A 20,113-nucleotide genomic window follows, 5' to 3' on the forward strand; every position below is an offset into this window, starting at 1 on the left:
CTAAATTGCCTAGTTGCATGTCTTCTAAGTTTAGTGGTAGAACTAAAATACGTATTTATTGTTTCAGACGGTGGTGCATATAACTTTGTTGGAGAGTTTTGCCTTTCACTGCCTGGATCCTTTTAACAGTGTGCCAAAGGTGAGTGATTCAAGTTCAGTGGTTATTTTTGAAACTAAAGATGATAAGTGAACTGGATGTATTGCTTGGTTTTGGCTCTTATATGGCAGTGTAGCTGTGATTTTTTTTTTTTTTTAACTGCTGTGTGAATGATTAAATAGCAAGTCTTTTTCTGTCAGTGATCTGGGACAAATCAGTTCTAGCTCTTACTTTCAGAAAAAAACAAGAAAAAAATTATAGGCTGAGACTATTAATTAAGCACTAGATATTGTTTTATGGCTCCTGCCTCCTGCTACCTACTGCTTTGACTTGGGACATTTTCCCCTGAAGGCACAACATGGTGGTGTGGGAAGTATGGAGGGCTAGCAGCCAGCCATAGTCTGTGATGGAGCAGGCTTAATATTACTCTTTGATTGAATTCTAAAAACAAGGTAATAGCTTTGAGAGTATTGAGAGTAAAATATTGAGTATTGAAGGTATGGAGAGGAAAGAAGGTTTTTGTGTTTTCTCTGGGAGCAGAACAGAATTGCATTCCATTTATAGAGAGTATCTTAGGCTAGCACTGAAGACCTGATGTGGCCTAGTGAAGCTGATGTTCCCCTAGGATTCTTTTTGTGTTTAGTCTGGCTGTCTTCTTTCTGTTAATTTGTGTACCTTGTTGTAAATTTCTAGTAACTGTAGTTGATCTCTGTGGCTTCACAGTGATTTATCAACAGAAACCTTTAACAAAGTGAAATTCACTACAACTGTACTGAAAAGTAAAAGCAAAATGGCAGAACACTGAATGAATAACCAGCATTGTAGTGGCTGCAGAAAAGTCAGAATCTTAGCTTCATTCATTACTTTATCAGGTGGATTTATTTCTTACTCAAATTCTCTGTTTATAGAATAAAAGTAATGTTACCTTCTCCAGAGGGAAGTTATGAAGTCCAATTATTGACATTTTGGAACCTTGACATGAAAAGCAATATATGAAGTCCTTGTGTGCCTTGATAGTTGTTGTGAGTTCTGTTAAACACTTGTTCAGTGAAGTGTTATGAGATATTGAAATTAGACTTAATTTTCAATAAAGTGCAGATGAACCAGTTAGAATTAAATGCAATCCAGTCTTAAGTATAACATCTCTGTTTGGTTTTGTGAATGATTCAATTTCCTTCAAACTGAAAAGGAAATTCTGAAGTACTAGGGTAGAATCTGTGAGATAATGGGCTTTTGTGCTATATTTTCAAATTATCTGATATATATCTTTAAATGTAATAAAAAATTTTATAACCCTGGCCTTTCTAACTAATCAGAGTGTAAGTATTTTTCTGTGATTCAGCATGTTTGTAGTTGTTAATTTTTGAGGTTTTTAAACCCAAGGAAAGCAATACTTGTTCTAAGTGTTTGATATTAGTTAGTTATGGTAAACTTTGATTCTGACAGTTATGAAGAGAATTAAAGGTATGTGCTGAGTAGATGTTTGGATTCCTTTCCCTTAAAAAAAATTGATCTTCTGTAACTATGCCAGTTATCCCAGGTGCCTAAAGTGTTGATTTTAAGCCTTTGAATGGAACTTTAGTATTACTTAAATACATTTACAAACATTTAATATAATAAATGAATTTATAGAATACTACCCATTATGTAATGCTAGTTGCATGACCTGTAATTGTGGACAGTAGGGAAGAACACTCTCGGCCCACTCCTACAGTTCCATAACCACAGGTATACACCTCAAATAAATTGATCTTCCCTGAATTATGTAATTTTAGTACTTTCTGGTTTAGCTTTTTCTTTACTCCATTTTTCTGTTTCTCTTTGTAGTAATTGTAGTTCTTTGCTTGAAATACAGGCATGTTTTAATTTACTAATAATATGAAAATTGATTGAGAATCAATTGTCTATTTTTTCCAGCTTTGATAGCTTCAGGTGCAACTCATGGCTGTAGGTATCAATAGTACATGTTACAGCCCACAAATGGCCTTTGCATTGTGCTTTAACTGCAGTCCATATGGATTCCTCATCAGAGAACACTGTACAGCTTTCATCAATATGTGAAAATTCATTTCAGTTAAAATAGAACAATGACCATGTTTTTCCTGATGCAAGTAGTTTTGTGGTATGATAGCCAGTATGGACTTTGGCTGTCTTGTCATCCAGTGTCCCTTTTTCTAAGCCAAAAATACTTTGCCTGCTGGAAAGAATCTAGCATGTTTCTCATGAATATAGCTGAGTTAATGTATGTAAAATAGTTACACTTGGGTACAAATTAGCTTGCTCATATGTATTAGTGAACTGGGCATAAAACAGTTAGTGACCAACCTTGGTGTCTTAACCAGTGTTCAGAGGAATGCCACTGACAGAACAGGTTATTGAGCCCCTGTTTCTGTGGTTTCTAAATAAATATGTCCAGGTGTTCCACCAGTTTCTGTTAGAAGATTTAAATATGCACTGTACTTTTGAGGGACAACTGATGTGACTTAAAGTATGATCCTGAAAAACACTTAAAAATAGCTTATGCAGTTAAGCTACATCACAGGGAGGGTGTTCAGAGATGCTGAAAGTGTTTGTGACTTCGGTGAGTTACATAGAGTCATATGTTGGGGAAAGTTGGCTTGAGGCTTTTGGGATGTGGGGACCAGGAGCAGTCCTTGTGCCAGCACAGTGTAGTTCAATAGGGCTGTATTGGTGCAGGGGAGGGGTGGTGAACCCAAGTCCTCCTGAAGGAGGAGGCAAATTAGCAGCTGAGGCCACTGAGTTATTCCAAGATGTGACTCCCCCATAAAGAAGCATTTGTCGTCTGCATACAAACACTTCAGAGAGGTCCCCTGTCCTCTGGTTGCCATGCCTGTTTTGTAGCTCTTTAGGGCTGACTGCTTGAGCTGGTGCTTTGCAGCAGCATACATGCAGCTGGCATTGGTGTAGGTCATTTAAATCAGTTGAAGGCCATTTGATAATGGCTGGAAGGCAGTTCTTCTGGTGTGTAGGCTTTGAGGGAACTTTAAATGATTCACTGTTCATGTTAAAATTGTTATGTCATAGAAACACAGCTAAAAATGTAAACGTGTGTGTTTTCTATAGTGTTCTTAACATTCCATATGAATGTAACATTCCATATTCAAATGGTATGTGTTACCTCAAATGTATTATGATATTAAAAACAGTTGGGCTCGTAATGAATGGGAAGAGACTGGACATGCAGTTTGTCTTGTTCAGTATCTGGTGAATGATTTCATGTGTGTTATCTAGTGGGACACTGGATAACTGCTGAAATTGGTGAATTTCAGAGAACAGACTATTTAAAGGTTAGTGTGGAATATTTCTTGTGGAATTCTGTTTCTAATAACTTGGTTAGTTAATCTTGGATTACAATTACTGTTTGCACTGTAGTAACAAAACTCCAATTGTACTAAGCAGAGAGGACTGAGAAAATGAGCTTGTCCTTTTGTTTATTTTTTATGCCAACAGCAACATGAAGCATAGAATAACATGCATATAGATACAAACCTTTTACAGTCTATTTTTCTTTCGCTGATTTTAGGTTTCAAAGTCTCATTTGAAGGTATCACAGGTTCCTTAACAGTCTTGTGGGTTTAATCCCTGCTTTCCTTTATGCTATCTCTTCACACCCTTTTGTTTCAGGGATCACCTGCAGTTCTCATCCCTCCTCATTTTGGAGGCTGTTGTCTGTGTCAGCTGCTCTTAGTTGTTCCACATAATAGAGCTTCTGTGAAGCTTATTTTCTACCTGCTCCATCACGCTCTTTTATCGCCCCCTTCTTTCTTTTAAATGATTCTTCTGCTTTTTGATTCAGCAGCTGTATGCATAATGCTTCCAGCAGGTCCCCTGCTACTGTCATTGCTACTCATACTGGTTTTTTCCTCTCTAGTTTGAATCCTTGCATTTTTTTAGCACGTCTTTGTCTTGTGACAGCTTGTTTCACCTCTTCCTACTAACAATTTAAAATTTACCTCTAGCCTGACTTTTTTTTTTTTCTAATGTGCAATACCAATGGTTTAGCAGACGTTTTCCTATGTGCAGGTTAGGTATCTGCCTCTTATGCAAGTAGGTACAGCAGGTGATATCAGAGAGATCATTTCCCAGCAGGAAGTTGGGGGATTCAGATTTTCCCAAAAGGCTGATTTTGAATTCTCTATCTTGCACCCCCACTGGGGACCCCTGGTGGCCTAGTGGTTAGCATGCGGGACTCTCACCGCTGCAACCCAGGTTTGAATCCCAGTCCCCCCCGGCAGATGGAGCCCATTAGCCCTGTGAGGCCATCCATCTATGAGAAGGTCACTCTAAACAAACCTACGTCCTGAGGACCTCACTGCCATTGTCCAAGCTTGCTCGGCCCCGGCAGATGAACCTTAGGATTAAAGGGTGGGCTCAGTTCAGCGCAGGCTGTGTCTCACCTAAAAAAAATCCATTGCGCAGGCTGGAAAGGTAAAAGACCTTTCCCAAAATCTTCGTTCGTGAAGACTGGCCATTATTATTATTATTATCTTGCACCAAAAGCTCTTAGCACACACTCTGATAAAGCTCAGTTGTCTCATACCATTAATTCTCAAGTTATCACATACCAGCCCCAAAAATGCTGTTGAATGAGGGTTAGACATCTCTTCATATTTGATCTCTGAATTTGTTTTTCAAGATTAAACAGTCGAAGTATTAGTTTTCCTTTCTTAGTTCTCCCTGAAGATTACTGAATGGTATTTTCTGCCAGCCCTGGATTTGCACAGGATCTGGAAAGGTCTGTCCCATTATTGCTAGAGAGAGTACTGGTTCATTACAATGAAGACCTTGGTGCTCGGTAAGCTAAAGCATTTATCTCAAAACAAAAGGGTGTGACATCTTGAGTTTACTTGAATGTTTTGACTAGAACTACAAACCGTGTGTGTGTGTGTGTGTGTGTGTGTGTGTGTATGTATGTTTATGAAACTGGTTTTGAAACTAGCTCTCATAAGCAAGGCTTTGACAGTTGTGCTCCTTAGAAATTGAATTTACTGTCAAAGGGATAATGGAAACTTGCATTCTCAACTGCTGACTTGCACTTCAGGCACTCTTTAGGTGCATGACTGCTGTAACATACTTTCTAATTGCATTAAATTACTGAGACTTCCTGAAGTCTTGGCCTGTGAGCTGTAGGCCTTCTTCCCTTTAACATCGTTTTGTGGCCAAAATGGGGGTGTCCCATTTGTGTGCTGGGTTTATGTCCATTGTGTGAGGAGAAGCTGCTGCTTTGTATTCTTAAGGAAAAAAAGTTGCAGCAGAGAGATCAGAAGCCTCCTGGTTGTTGTGACCTGCTCCCTGCCTGTGGTTTAGCAGAAGTAGAGGAAAATGACGGCTCAAAGGTCAAGGATTCTGACCTGTAGGTGTTGGTTGGACATCTCCACATCCTGAGTCAGTACCCTGAGTAATCCTGCAGAATTCTTAAAAATAAGAGAAACAAAAACTGAGGGCAGAATTTGATGCAATGACATAGTGCTACTTACCTTTATGGACTATGGCTTGGTTTCAAGGTTGAGTTTCTTGAACCTAAATGTATTTATTACACACTAGAGGAGCAGGAACAAGGCATCAAATAACACTTCAGACCAAGACCTGTTCCTCAGAGCTTAATGTTCAACAAGAGGCTTAAGAACAAGAACAAATAAAATAAAAATGTTTGGTATTAGTCACTTGAAGCATTCAGAGGTTCTGTGGTGCAGGAAAGGAGAAGGGATCTCTCTTCTGTAAGTTCTCCCTGAGGTCCAGGGAGGGAGGGGATGCATGTATCTTCCCTCTTCTCCCTATTCTCTTTATTTTTTGTTTCTCTATTTTCTATTTTATTCTGTATTAGGTGTATTTCTCTATTTATTCTGTTGAGGTGATTTGGGAATTTTTGTCTTCTACTTCTGATGAGTTAACAAATTGTAACTTGCTGCTCCTTTAATCCATTGGTCCATGGCTCCAAATATTTGTGTATGAATTTTCTTTAGAAAGCCTTTTTCATTGAGATCTGATGCAGAATTGATAACACTGTTGACCTCTCTGAGTAAGGTCTGAGATAAGGAAGAAATTGTCTAATTCTGTTGTAATATCACTTAGAACAGGGTTGTAGTGTGTTGCTCTTGGATATTGACTACAAGTAAGACAAGAAGCTGTCAAGTGTTTTGTATGGCTCTCAGCTAAACTGGTGTATGGGACTGATGGCAGTCATTTTTATTGAAAATCATTAGCAATATAAAATTTATAATTTTTCCTTATCTAGAAGGAATGAGAACTCTCTGGCTAAACTTCCACATTTCAGACCTGTGGTTTTGAACCTGATTTTCCTTTATTTGATTTTTGTTCTAGTACAGTCTCTCTCCATGTCTGGAAATTATTTGGCTGCTTTTATTTCCCCTTCACATTTGTTGATGCATTTTATTGTTATCTGGTGGAAGTAAGGAAGAAAATGCATCTGTAAGCATATGAGGGCACAAGGTCTCGTCAGTGTTAAGAGTACATAACATTTCTGGATGAAAGGGAATGTGATGTAGCAGCCAAAGCCAAATGTTTAATTTTGAACCAATTTACTGCAGGGAGATTTTATTCAGAAAAAGTAAACTGTGGAGGAGTTTCTGACAGAAGGTAAAAATAGTAAAAGTTTTAAAGGAGTTTGAAAATACTCAGTTTTGTTCGAGCACTGCAAGTCAGAGTAGGAATAAAGGAAGATGAGAGTCCAGTGTCACCAGGCTATGTTGGTCCCTACTGAATGTATATTTTGCTCTTAGAAATTTAGACTTTTCTAATTGCTTATTCTTGGTTTTGGGTAACTGTTTCTATGAAAAAAGTCAGATATTCCTACAGTAAAAGTTTAATTTCAGAAGCTTATCCTTTTGAGCGGCAGTTCTGGTGCAGTGGAAAATCGTGTTGAGATAATAGCAGTGGAACAACTTTTTAGATTGTCTGTGTAAGCTGTCTTAGAGCAGCTGGCACCTGAACGTAAGAGTTCAGAATAAGGAGCATCTTCCTAACATGCTTACAGCAGCCTGTGTTCTCTGGAGGATGCCTGGCAGAAGGGTTTCAGAAAATCCTCTTTTATCCTTTTCCCCCTTTTGGTGAATGGTGTTTATCTCTTGGCTTTGTGTCTCTCCCCATCGACTGAGGAATTAACAATAGCTAGCTGCTGTAATTGTGTGGCAGAGCATTCACAAGTGCAATTTTTTGGAAGAGGACCTCATTTGAACTGGAGGAAGATATGTAAGAAATAATTTGATTGAAATAAATGAATGCTGCCAACATTCCTGACCAAAAGTGTTGTCTTGATTTTAAATTTAAAGCATTTTTGAAGAGTTATAGGACAAGTCATTTTGAAACCTGTTTTATTTGGGAAAGTGTGGGGGGTAGTGTTTCCTCTGCATTTGTGTTTTGGGAGCTGTAAGAGAGGATTCCTGTCTTGACTCTGAAGTGCTGTTAGAATAGATAACTCTAGGGGAAGACTGGGATTGCTATTTCTTGTCTAGGCTTATACTGTCTTGGTTGTATAGCATTAGCACATAGTCAGTGTGATGGACGAGAGACTTATGAAGCTACAGCATTCACTCGCATTTCATATGAGATCGAACAGTGTTTCTTTATTTAAATTGTGCTTTTTCTTGATACATATCCTATCAGGAAATTAAAAGCTTAGCTTTTTGAATAACTATCTCATACTGCAGCCTTCTTCAGGAACATGTACAGATTTATACAGGAATAAATGTAATGGTATTAGCTGTTTCTTAATGAAATCCAATCTTGTATCTCTCAAGCTGCCTCTTTGTTTACGTACATAAACACAGAATCAAGAATGGTATCTTATGTCTAGTGATTATGTTTAGTACTATTCAAAAACCCTGCTTCTAGAAAGCAGCTTTTTGCCTCAGAAGCTCTCCAAGATATGAGGAAAATATGTGTTCATTAACCCCAAATTCAGGTAAAAATCTTTGGAACTTTGCCTTGAGATAGAAATTATCTTGAGAAGCATCGGAATTTTTTTTTCACTCCTACAATGCAGCTTTTTATATTGGATAAAAATTCTGGTCTGGGTGGCCTGCTAATAAAAAATCCAAAAATCTAAGGATTTATTCAATATTTGAAATTACATTAAACTGGAAAGCTCACAGGAGGAGAGTCTGAACAGGGCCCTTAAATTACTTAGTGCTCTGTAAGCTAAAAAGTTGAAAATTGTTTTAATAAATGTATTTTTCACATTTTCCTACTGTTATGAGGTAGATTGAATGGGGTTTTTTGAAAAGCAATTGATGAGTTGCTTAAGACTATAAAGTGAACATTGTCTAGAAATGGACAATGTACTCTTTTTTCTTTTTTTTTTTTCCTTAAACAACTTTGGAAATAAATGGGTTTTTGAACTGAACAAACATCTCTTCCTCTTTCTAGTTAAAAAGTGAATGTATGATTTTTCCATTGGGGAACAGAAGGTCAGCAGTTCAGTTTTATTTTCAGCATTTTATAGACAGTTTAAAGTGAAATCCCTTGAAAAGTAGGTAGCAGTGTTTCAAGGGATTAGCAGTAAAACTTAGCAATCCACAGTGATTCTGAGCTTTGTCCTTCTGTGCAAGATCAAGGTTAAACTTCTTATGTCGGAGGACTGTTCTTTGTTTATACAATACGTAAGTGTACTAACACTTCCAGTGAAGTATAACTCCTGCAGACCATTGAACGTTTGAGCCATGGGAAAAGAAGGAGCAATGGAAGCAAATCATTCAAACACTTTATTATTTGGAATCTTGAAAGAAATTCAAGGATGTCTCCTTTACAAAATCTCATGGTGTTCACCATGTCCTGAGTGGCTGGCTGCTTTAATTTTGAGGAGAGAAGGAAGATTTATTGATAGTGAGGATGAAAGTGCATGAACAGAGGTACACTTAAATTGTTCTTTCACAGAGTGTTTCACCAGTCTGTCATATAGATAATATTACCTAAATGTCCTCTCAGAAGAGTCTGGTTTTTTTCCTGACCTTGTGTGCTTGACTCCCTCCTACTCCATTTTTGTAAGGAACTGTGGAAATGTTGTTAGGTGTGAAATGGTTTGTAATTTTGTCTTGTGTAGGCACCTAAGATATATTGTATTCTTCCTGGACTTTCCCTTCTCTTTTATCTTGTTTGGTTTTGTTTTCATGTGTTTCTGAATAGAGAGGTAAACTTAAATGCTGTCTGCCAGGAGGAATGGAGAGAGAGCCGTCCAGAACACCACCAGCAAACATTAGGTTTATCTGTGTCTCTGACTTAGAAAACCAACTGCAAAGATGTGGCCATTAATCACTGCTGCTGTTTTAGAGGCAAGATGAGGTCTCTTTCCCAAAAGCTTCCTGTAGTGCAGATGAGTTGTTTATTAACTATGTGGTTTTTTTCTGAAACTGCTTTTAGAAGAACTCAGGAAAAGGTGAGCTGATGCTCTTTTCTTACCCTCTTGCTGTATCTAAATGTGAGGCAATTTGGGATTCTATTGGGTTTACTCTGCAGCCAAGAGACATAGGCCAAAAAAGTTGCCACCTTCCTGTTTGTCTCATGTTGTTTGCAACCAAAGGGTCTGAAGATGTCCTCACTGCACTATCTGGGTTTCCCTATTCCTGTCCCATTCCCCATCACTCTTGTTGGCAGTGCCTTCAAAATAAAGCAAGAAAAATCTTTTTGCATTAATAGTGGAAAAAAATCACCTCAGGTTCGGTCACCCATGGTAGCTGCATCTGCGTAGGCTGCTGATGGAGGCAGAACCAAAACTTCCAGCCGCTGCCAGCACGTGCCTGAGCCCTGCCTGCTGCTGGGGATTGCAGCAACAGCTGCAGAGAGGGGAGGTTGAGGGCAGATGGCACAAGCACGTGGGGGCTAAAGGCTGGAGGGAGGGGTTGCTAGGAAAGGATGTTAGCTGACTTTCTGCCATTGGAGTTGCTTTATATTCAGACTTTTATTGTTTTTTCTCATCTTTCAACAAATTAGAATCAGCAAAATGATAGTTCATGTTCCTTGTGTTTTCTGGTAAGAAGGCCATGAAAAGGTGCAATTTTGTATAGCCTTCAAGATAAGGGGAAATACTTTCTACCAAAAATACTGTCTGGATGGGGTGAAGTAGGAATAAAATCATCTAACTACAAAAATCCTTTTTCTTAGTGATTTTTTGCTTGATCTCTAGCAGGGTGCCATTACTGTCTGTTAATCTTTGTCCTGTTTTCTGAATTACATAAAAATACAAATTCCTTAAAAACAACATCCCCCCTCCACAACACCCCCCCCAACAAGCTGAAATATATTTGTTTGGGTTTTTTGATCCCTTAAGGTTCTCATCCCATGTTTATGGAAAGACTTGAGCTAGGTTTTTCTTATAAGCCCTTTGCCCTGTCTGCGACCATACTCAGTCTCCACTTAGTAGTTAGAGACCTGTTAGAATGTTTTCTCTGTAACTTTTATTGCTATTATTATCTGTCTTTTAAGCATAGATAAGTTGTAAGGCTCATAGTTAGTACTGTGAAACTTTAACATGAGTTGCTATAATACCAGCTTGTTCCTGTAAAAATACCAGCCTTTTGTCCTTTGAAATAGAATTTTAAATTTAAATCATCTGTGAGATGCTAAAAACGAACACTGCCTACTTTATATAATAGGCATGCTGTTCCATAAGGCTATAGAAATATCCTTTTCAAGTAAAACATCAAAAGATTTTTAAAGACTTAGCTTCCTGAAACAGCAGAGTGCTTATCACATAAATAGAAAAGATAGTACTTCGTATTATGTGTCTTAAAGACTTTCATATTCATTAAGCATTTGTACCTTGAACTGCCCCAGATGAGGAAATTCTGTGGCATAGCAGTATTACTAATGAAATTTTAAAAAATATGAAATTGGGAGACTTAACTTGTGCAAAGGTCACAACATGAAACAAAAGTGAATAACGTATAAAATTAGGGTGGTATTGCAAGATTAATAGAAGCCCAGAACTCAGATTTGTGTTCTACTGATGCTGCAGCAGCCTACCTTGTAACAACCTGGATGGCTTTCTCTTTCTACCACTAAAGTTAGCAGGCCAAAGTATCTTTTACTTTTCATAGAATCATAAAATATTAAGGGTTGGAAGAGACCTTTAAAGATCATGTACCCATTGTATACCAATATACAATGTATATTGTATTGTATACCAAAGTATTTCCTCCCTGCAGTGAACAGTAACATCTTCAAGTAGATCAGATTGCTTAGAGCCCTATCTAGTCTGACCTTGCATGTTTCCAGGGATGGGGCATCTACCACCTATGTCTTTCCTGTGCTGAGGGCCCCAGAGCTGGATGCAGTACTCCAGGTGGGGTCTCACCAGAGCAGAGTAGAGAGGCAGAATCACCTTCTTTGACCTGCTGACCACACTGCTTTTGGTATAGCCCAGGATGCAGTTGGCTTTCTGGACTGCAAGTAGACATTGCTGGGTCATCCAGCTTTTCATCTAGTGGTACTCCACAGTCCTTTTCCACAGGGCTACTCTCAATTCCTTCATCCCCCAGCCTGTACCAATACCAGGGGTTGCTCTGACCCAGCTGCAGCACCTTGTACTTGGCCCTGTTGAACCTCATGAGGTGCTCATGGGCCCACTTTTCAAGCTTGTCTGGGTCCCTCTGGATGACATCCCATCCTTCAGTTGTGTTGACTGTACCAGAGTTTGGTGTTGTCTGCAGACTTGCTGAGGATGCCCTCAATCCCACTGTCTGTATCACTGACGAAGACATTGAGCAGCAGTACTGGTCCCAGTATTTTAAGAGATCATTTGAAGCTGTCCATGCTTCATTTGGGCAGACTTATTTGTGTGATAGGATTCATGAAAACATTGGGTGGGAAGTTTTTACGAACATCTTTTTATACCTTCTTATATAAACACGCAAAGATTTAATTTTTGTTGAATGATAAAATGCTGTACTGACTCCTTTGCAGGAAGGATGTATTTCTGGGTGTTTCTAATATGTATTCTCCTTTTTCTTTGTGTCTTTTTAAAAGTTAACAAACAAGCTTAACTTCTGTGCTGTATTGGAGCTATGCAGAAATTCGTTACCACTAAACTAGTCTTGAGGTTTCCTGTTTGTAGTTCTTCTGCAACGCAAGATACAAGGTGCTGGCACGTAGCTGCAGATGTATTAGAGATTGGGATATCAGATACCTTGTGGGGCCAAGAGAGGCAAACATTGCTTAGCAGCTGTCAAAGGCATCCGGCTGCAGAAAAAAACCTCAAACCTAGCAGCATTGTGCCTGTGAACAGTGTCAGGTCACACAGAGGGGAAGAGGGTCTGCGGTGTGTGGGGGCAGGCAGTAAGGTCAAGTTACATAGTTAGTACAGCTCTAAATTATCGATTAATTAAGACTGATCCTTCACTTTTTTTGAAGGTGTACAGCCTGCTTATGTTTTTAACATGAAGTATTGTGTAAAAACCTTGCACTTGAAGTGCCCACAGAAGTGGACCGTGGCAAGGCTGTCCAACGTGGGTGCACGAGCCATGACGCCTCTGGTGTGATTAACGTTTCCACCAGGCTGTATCGCCCTCACTGTTTCATCTGTAATTATGCCTTTCTGTTTTGATTTTTTTTTTCCCCCCCTAAGTGACTCGAAAGGAAACAAGTACTTTTTGCACCTAAGAAGAAATGTTCTGTGTGCTGTCAGAAAGGCTCATGGTGCCTGCTGAGCCTGCCTTTGAAGTCACTCCTGCACTGCAGCTGGGGCTGTCCCTCAGTTGTTGTCTGTCCAGCTTGGGTAGATGGGTGGACTTAAACCAAAAATAAGTGAAAAATGTGCAATTTAATTTGTTCACGCCTCTCTTTCTTAAAACCCTTTTAATAAGTTGCACATCCATAATCTTCTGGTATGCTGTGTAGGGTGTTGGAGGGGTCCTTTGTATCTTTGTTTTTCTTTAGGGTTAGAGTTTGTCTGACTACTTAGTGGTGTTATCAAGCATGGTCCAATTTATGCTTTCAAATTAGTGGTGCAACTGTAGCTCTCCAGAACAACTTCATTGCTCCACGTTTTCCTCAGAGTGGATGCAAAAATTGTGGTAGCTTTGTGGATCTTGGGGTGTATTTGAATATTGAAAGTGTTTAACTTTTCTTATTACTTTTTTTATATGCTTGTTAATGGCAGAGAAGAAAATGGTTGTCATTGTAAAATAATCAAATAGTGTAGAAATAGTATTAAACATTTTTTCTCCTACATCAACCTAATGTTCTATCTAATTGCAGTCAACCTAATGTTCTATCTAATTCTTTACTTACTCTTTTGCTAATAATTAATTTATTCCAATGTAGTTTAATACATTTTTTGTAGTTCTTGGTGAACTGAACTACACTTCTTTTGGTTCTTTCACTTTGCATTTCCTGCCTTGAGCTTGTTGCTATCAGTTTTTCCTTTTCAAAGAAAGGACCACGGAGAGGGGACACAGCCTCTAGAGCTTTTTGCCTCACTTTTTGAGATTATTCTTTTAACCATATAATACTTCTTTCGTAAATGCTAAATTGTCAGAGTAGGTTGGAAATTGTAGTAAAATGTTTCTCCTTCACAATGGATTCATTTATTTACATCTTTGCTCATATTTATTTTTTACAACTTCCACTCATCTTTGCTTTCAGCTTTGGAAAACTAACCCTCCTAAAGTACCTACAGCAGCATCTATTGATTGTGACTGTGTCTTCAGTTTGCACATCAAAGTAAACTAGATAATAATTACTTGCACTTACTCAACTATCACTTTTAGTTCTCTAATCAATGCATCCTAATGAGACCTAATAGTGAAATACCCTAGATTAATTGTCAAGCTTATGTTAAAACAGTCAGCAATTTTAGGCTGTCCAGGTGTGGGGATTTTTGCTCAGGTAGTGGTTTGACACTTTAGAACTGCATAGCTAGGTGATGAATGTTTGGTCACTACAGCTGTTTAGTTAAGTTTCTTTAAAAGAGGTGGGGGCAGTTTCAAACTATGACAACTTTGAATGAAAGAGATTATATTTTCCTGTTTTTTCAAATGTATGCCACTGGAAATAGCTAAAAGTATGTCCAAAAGGTGTATTCTTTTTCACAAGTGTTTATTTGAATTCACATTTCTGTTTGTTTTAATGCCTGCTGAGTTCTGTCTTTGTGTTTGATGTTTTACTGATCCCCAAGAACTGAGTGAAACAATTTCAAATGTAGAGATGTGCTTTTTTGAAATCTTTCTATATGTCAAAACTACTCATCCAGGCTGATTTAAAAAAAATAACCACACCCCCACACACACAATTAAAAAAAACAACTGTAATTGAAAACAAAGCTGCAAACTTCCTGAAACAGTAGACAGAGATTGCATTATCATAAATAAGAAGGCTTCAGATTTGGAGTGTACATCAGATTAAGTGATCTAATACAAGTTATTAATTGCAGAATACAGTAAGTACACCTGTTTACTATGAAAGAGGCCTTGATGAAAGATACTTTTTTAATTTTCCACAATTGTGCTACCTTAGAGGACCAAGTCTTGCCTATTTGCTATAGCTTATGAAAGATTAACCAGGTGGTCACCAGATAGCTGGCCTGTCAGCAACACGTGCTGCAGGGTTCAAAACCCGTTTTGCTTTTCAGAGTTTGAGGACAGGAAAAGGAGAGGTTGTTCAGCCTTCAAAATCTTAAGAGAAAACTGTGTGTCATCAGCTAGCTTTTTGTTCTTGCAATGCACTTAACTAAATATCATATAGTAATTATGTCTTATTTAATTTTGTATAGCCATTATGTGTTTTATGTACATCAGTGTTATGTCAAAGCCTCTGTATCAATTTTGTCCCTTTCTTTCAGTGTCTCTTAGGAAGACATTCAATTTCAGAACAGTCTATTATATCAATTGGCACTGCCTATTAATAGAATTTTTGCTTGTTCCCGTGGTGAGGGATTAAATTTCAAGCATTACTGTCAGTAATTTTTCAGTCATGTTCCTTTTTGCAAAACAAATTGTGAACAAGGAGAGCAACTACTTCCTTTCTCGCTGCATCTTTAAGGTTCAAACATACCTCCTGTTTGCACTAACCTGACTAATCCTGACATAACCGTGAGCCTTCCTTCTGAGGGCAAAGTAAAAAGTGCTGCTTTTCTACCCATTGGGCCAGGGCATTAATCTAGTCGTAATGTTAACTTGTGTCAGTCTGTAGGCAAAGATTCTAGTTCAAGTGGCATGCTGATATGGATCCTTTTTTTTTATTGTTGTGGGAGAAACACATTAGTCCTATATGGGGAGGGGGAAAGAGCAGGATGGTGAAATCCTGGTTTGGTAAGAGAGAATGAGTTCTGTGTAACAATTATATATAGTCAGATATTTAAAATGACACCAGCTGAGCAAATCTTTCACATGAAAAATCACTAGTAGATTTACACATTTTTCAGAGCAAATTCTCTTAACAACCTCTGCATTTAAGTTTCCATAATCTCCAATATTGCTTGCATGGTTCAGTTTTAAGCATTGCTTCAAAATGGCCTAGGTGGGCTTTTGTCTGTTTGTTTTTTTTCCCCTGGCACTGCTAAACTGTTGAATCATTGATAGTTTATTCGAACGTAAACTTTTCCTTTCTGGACTTTCTTCTGATGAAGACTATACAGGAGCTACAGTACTAGATATTCCACTGATGTCTGCCTTTATTCTGCCATAGGGTTAGTTGATGTTCCTCACCTGTGTGAGCAGGTATAACTGACTTGACTTTGACTGGGTTTTTGTTCACTGCCTTCCTAGCCAGGCAGATTTTTCAGTTTTCCCCTTTCTCCCAAGGGTGATTTTGTGTAGGAAAGTTTTCATGTGTGCTTCTGCAGTAGGGCAGCTGCCACTGAAGACAGGACTCCTCTTGTAACAAAATCTAAACTGGAGGGACGAAACAAAATGGCTGAAAACACCTGAGCTCAATCTAAACTATATTAGTTGTGATATTTCAGCAACTACCTTAAACCATCTTGTCCGGGAGCTGCTTTACGCTGATGACGCCGCCCTTGTTGCCCACACAGAAGCAGCCCTGCAGCATTTAACATCCTGCTTTGCAGATGCTGCTGAGCTCTTTGGGCTGGAAGTCAGCTTAAAGAAGACAGAAGTTCTCCATCAACCTACACCTCAGGAAGTCCCCCATCATCCCCACATCACTATCGGCCAATCAGAGCTCAAATCAGTCCAACAGTTTAATTACCTAGGCAACCTCATCTCCTCGGATGGTAAGATAGTCGGGGAGATAGACAACAGGTTAGCAAAGGCATATAGTGCTTTTGGAAAACTCCATAAAAGAGTCTGGCGTAATAAACACTTGAAGAAAAGTACCAAGATCAGTGTTTACAGAGCCATTGTGCTGTCTACTCTTTTATATGGTTCCGAATCATGGGTCATCTACCACCACCACCTGCGTCTCCTAGAACGCTTCCATCAACGCTGCCTCCGTACAATCCTAAACATCCACTGGTCGGATTATGTGACCAATACATCTGTTCTTGAACAGGCAGCAATCACAAGTATTGAGGCCATGCTACTGAGAACGCAACTGCGATGGGCAGGGCACGTCTCCAGGATGAAGGATCACCGCCTCCCTAATATCCTGCTTTATGGTGAACTTGCCACTGGCTGCCGCAAGAGAGGAGTCCCGAAGAAAAGATACAAGGACTCCCTGAAGCAACAACTCAGCCTCGGGCACATTGATCACCATAACTGGTCTACTCTGGCCTCCAATCGGGAGGCCTGGAGACACACCATCTATAACGCTGCTGATGCTTTTGAGAAAGCACGCAGGATCACCTTTGAGGAGAAAAGACAATGCAGAAAGAATCGAGCCTTGCAGAATATACCATCTAAGGAGTCTTTCTACTGTGTCTTTTGCAACCGGTCATGCCTATCTCGTATTGGCCTTTTTAGCCACCAACGTGCTTGCAAGAAACGTGGGTAGAGCCCTTCCCAAATCTTCGTTCGTGAAGCCTAGCCATGATGATGATTTCAGCAACTACAATGTCGGTTAAATAAATTAGTGTTTTACCACTGCTAGCAGTGAAGGAATTGCTGGGTTAAAAGGAGTTGGAGGTGTGTATTGGTCACATAGCTAATGTAAGAATTACCTTTTGAAGGTCTGGGTTGTGGAGTTTTGTTTGCTCATTTAGTGTGGTATCTTCATTTTGGGTTGGTTTTGTTTTTTAAGGTTGGAAGTTGGACTGCCATAAAATAAAGCAAATGGCTACTTGATATGGTAAGGTAAAAACCAGGGCTATGTGAAACAATATTGTATGGAGGAAAGACTGTGTTGCATTTGATACATTTACAGTTCCTTGCAGAAGTATTTCAAAGCTTTTCACTTGTGCTTTTTAAAGTGTGGAATGTTATCCCATCTTGTATGAGGAGAAGACTGTATTTCAGTGCTAGGTTTTTTGAGCTTTTTGAGGAGGAACTTTCCAGAAGGTTGTACGCTCTTTGCAGTAGTAGATTTTCATTTTCTTGATGTGAAGGAATCTCATCTTACCATCAAAATCTGTGGGGACTGTGGTATTATTCGTTGTGCAGTCTATAAGCTGTACACTAAAGAAATTTCACATTTTCAGTGCATATCTGGTTTTATGGGACACTCAGATGTTTTGGAAGGATTTGTTGTTGTTTTTTCCTTATGTTTTTCCCCAAATCTAGTTATTTGGCACACAGCTGTATTGCAGAAGCCTTTCAAAACTATTAATTCTACAGCCCCCCTTCTGGGAAATAAATGTGTCCTTATTCCCTTACTAGGAAATCTTAGCTCTGCAAATGTCACAGGAAGAACCATATTGTCCTTGAGGAAGAGAGTCTAATGATGTAACCATAAGAAAATAATTTTAAGAACTTTAATGTATTTCCCCACATCTAAAAAAACCCCCAACAAAATAAAACAAAACAAAAAACCCCCAGCAAACAACCCCCCCAAAATTCAAAACAAACATCCCCCCAAAAAAACCCCAAAACTAAACAAATAAAACCCTAACAGAACTAAACTCCACACACATACATACAGTTTTAAATAGATGGATGTTTAGCTGCAATTATACTATGTATTTTGACTGTAAATCCTGTCCCCACTAGGGAAGAAAAGCTTGTGCCATTAAGCATCTGGTAACCTGGAGTACTTCACTGAAATGGGTTCTGTGTGAGCATGGCATGACACTCGACTTCTTTAAACGTCTGCCAAAATTGCATCATGCAAGGGGTCTGCTTGTGAAATGACGTAATTTCTCAGGTGAAGTGGAAGTTTCACATGTCTACAATGATGGGAATTTAAGAAATCAAGTAGCTTTGAGCAACCTGTCCTGAGTGAATTTCACAGGACTGCAGTTGGTGTTGTCAGCCTTGATATGTGGTCTCTTCCTATGGTTCTGTCCTCGCCCAGCACCCTGGGGAAAGACTTGGCAACCCCTACAATAGGAGTCAGTTTTTTATTTCTTTTTCTTCAGAGATGTAGGAAGAGTTTAATAGTTTTCCATCAGTCACTAGTCAAATATTATTCCTAATGTGGTTCTTTTTATTAATATGCTGTAATATTGTTAGATCATTTTAACTTGCCTGTGTTGTGAAAATAGCCTTTTTTAGAAGGGGAGCCTATTTAGTATCGACATCAACCAAGTGCATTGATGATGTCCTATTTCTTTATGTTCTCCATGTCCCCAGGAATAGTAAGAATTGACCATTTTACAATCGCTGAGATAAAATAAACTAATCTAAATTGGAGAGATGGATTATATGGACAATGCCAGGCTTCAGAACACGCTTGATTGCAGTCCCCCTGTGGCTACATCAACTTATTGACCTGTGTACACTCTCTGTCCATTTTATGTCAGTCAGAAGGCAGAGCAGTTTATTGGAGACTGAGGTCCAAAGCTCAGGTTCTCCTCTGTCATTGCTAGATGGGATTATTATTTTAGGGGAAAAAATGGTTGAATGGTATAGTGACTTATTTCTTGTAAAAGCATCAATTCCACGTGCCTAAATCACATCCTGTTTGAACTGTTTCTTCTCAATTGTTCAAAGCATGATAGCTCCTTTTTAAATTCATAATGTTATAATTATTGTATATTCTTTCTGTTTTCTGATTGGAAAATGAAAACTTAAAACTGTTGATCTCAGCTTCAGATTTTCAAAAATTATGTCCTGCTTTGGCCAAGAGAGGTCACATTGCTGGTGCTTGCTAGAGCTTTGCTGTCAAATGATTTAGCAACCATAACTCAACCCTATATGATGTTCTCCTAGAAAGACAATTGATAAGAGGAGGCTATTAAATTATAATATAGTCCACTATCATGGTTTATGATTATAGATTAACATTAACTAAGGAAAGCACTTATTTTTCTTAGAGTACACAAGCTCGGTTGTCTACCATGCAGTTTTTGCAGCTTGTACTGTAGCTCAAGGGGGAAAGAGAGAGAGAGTGTGTGTGTGTGTGTGTGTTACAGATTGCAGAAGGAACCCTTCCAGAATATAGGTGATATAGCTTACATTCTGAACAGAATCTCTGAATGAGGTTTGGTTTTTAATTAGCTTTCTGTACATAAACTATTAGGTAACAGTACATGTAAGACCTAGGCAACCAGGTCAAATCATGTTACAAAGATCCTTGGACATTAATAGTTTGAAGTACTCTGGGACCTTTTGCTACTAATCAGTAATTTGAAGGAAATTACACCTTTTACTTAAAAAAAAATCTGGTACGTTGATTTTCAAATATGTTCTCATCTCCTCCCACTCTCTCTCATCCTCCTCCACTTTCCTCCCCCCCCAACCCCTCCTGGCAGCAATTAGAAACATTTAGCTGACTTCTCAGAATTTAGAAGATAAATTCAAGATGTTTTGGTTTGCATTGTAATGTGTTTGAATGTCACTGGTACTAGCACAGGATTTTTCTCTTCCTTGCACACTGTTGTACTCCCTCACATTGTTCCTGGTAATTGCTGGGATGCATAGGAAAACATGGAGGCATGCAGCTCTCTTTATGCAGCTAACAAATAGCTTTGAAAAAGATCAGTGTTCTTAC

General features: G+C 38.7%; 1 protein-coding gene across 3 annotated transcripts in view; it reads left to right on the plus strand.

Moving 5' to 3' along the window:
- Positions 1–20,113, plus strand: part of NCK2 (NCK adaptor protein 2) — a 72,453-nt gene that overhangs the window by 18,213 nt on the left and 34,127 nt on the right. For 2 of the 3 annotated variants that reach the window (XM_027674981.1, XM_027674982.1), the window contains one exon: positions 68–139. The gene's annotated coding sequence lies outside the window, so the exon portion shown is untranslated. Of the gene's footprint in view, positions 1–67; positions 140–3,320; positions 3,406–20,113 lie in introns of those variants that run through there. The other variant, XM_027674983.1, reaches the window with a different exon arrangement.

The sequence above is a fragment of the Neopelma chrysocephalum genome, unplaced genomic scaffold (genome assembly GCF_003984885.1).
Source record: "Neopelma chrysocephalum unplaced genomic scaffold, ASM398488v2 Primary Assembly neopelma1_25, whole genome shotgun sequence".
Lineage (NCBI taxonomy): Eukaryota > Metazoa > Chordata > Aves > Passeriformes > Pipridae > Neopelma > Neopelma chrysocephalum.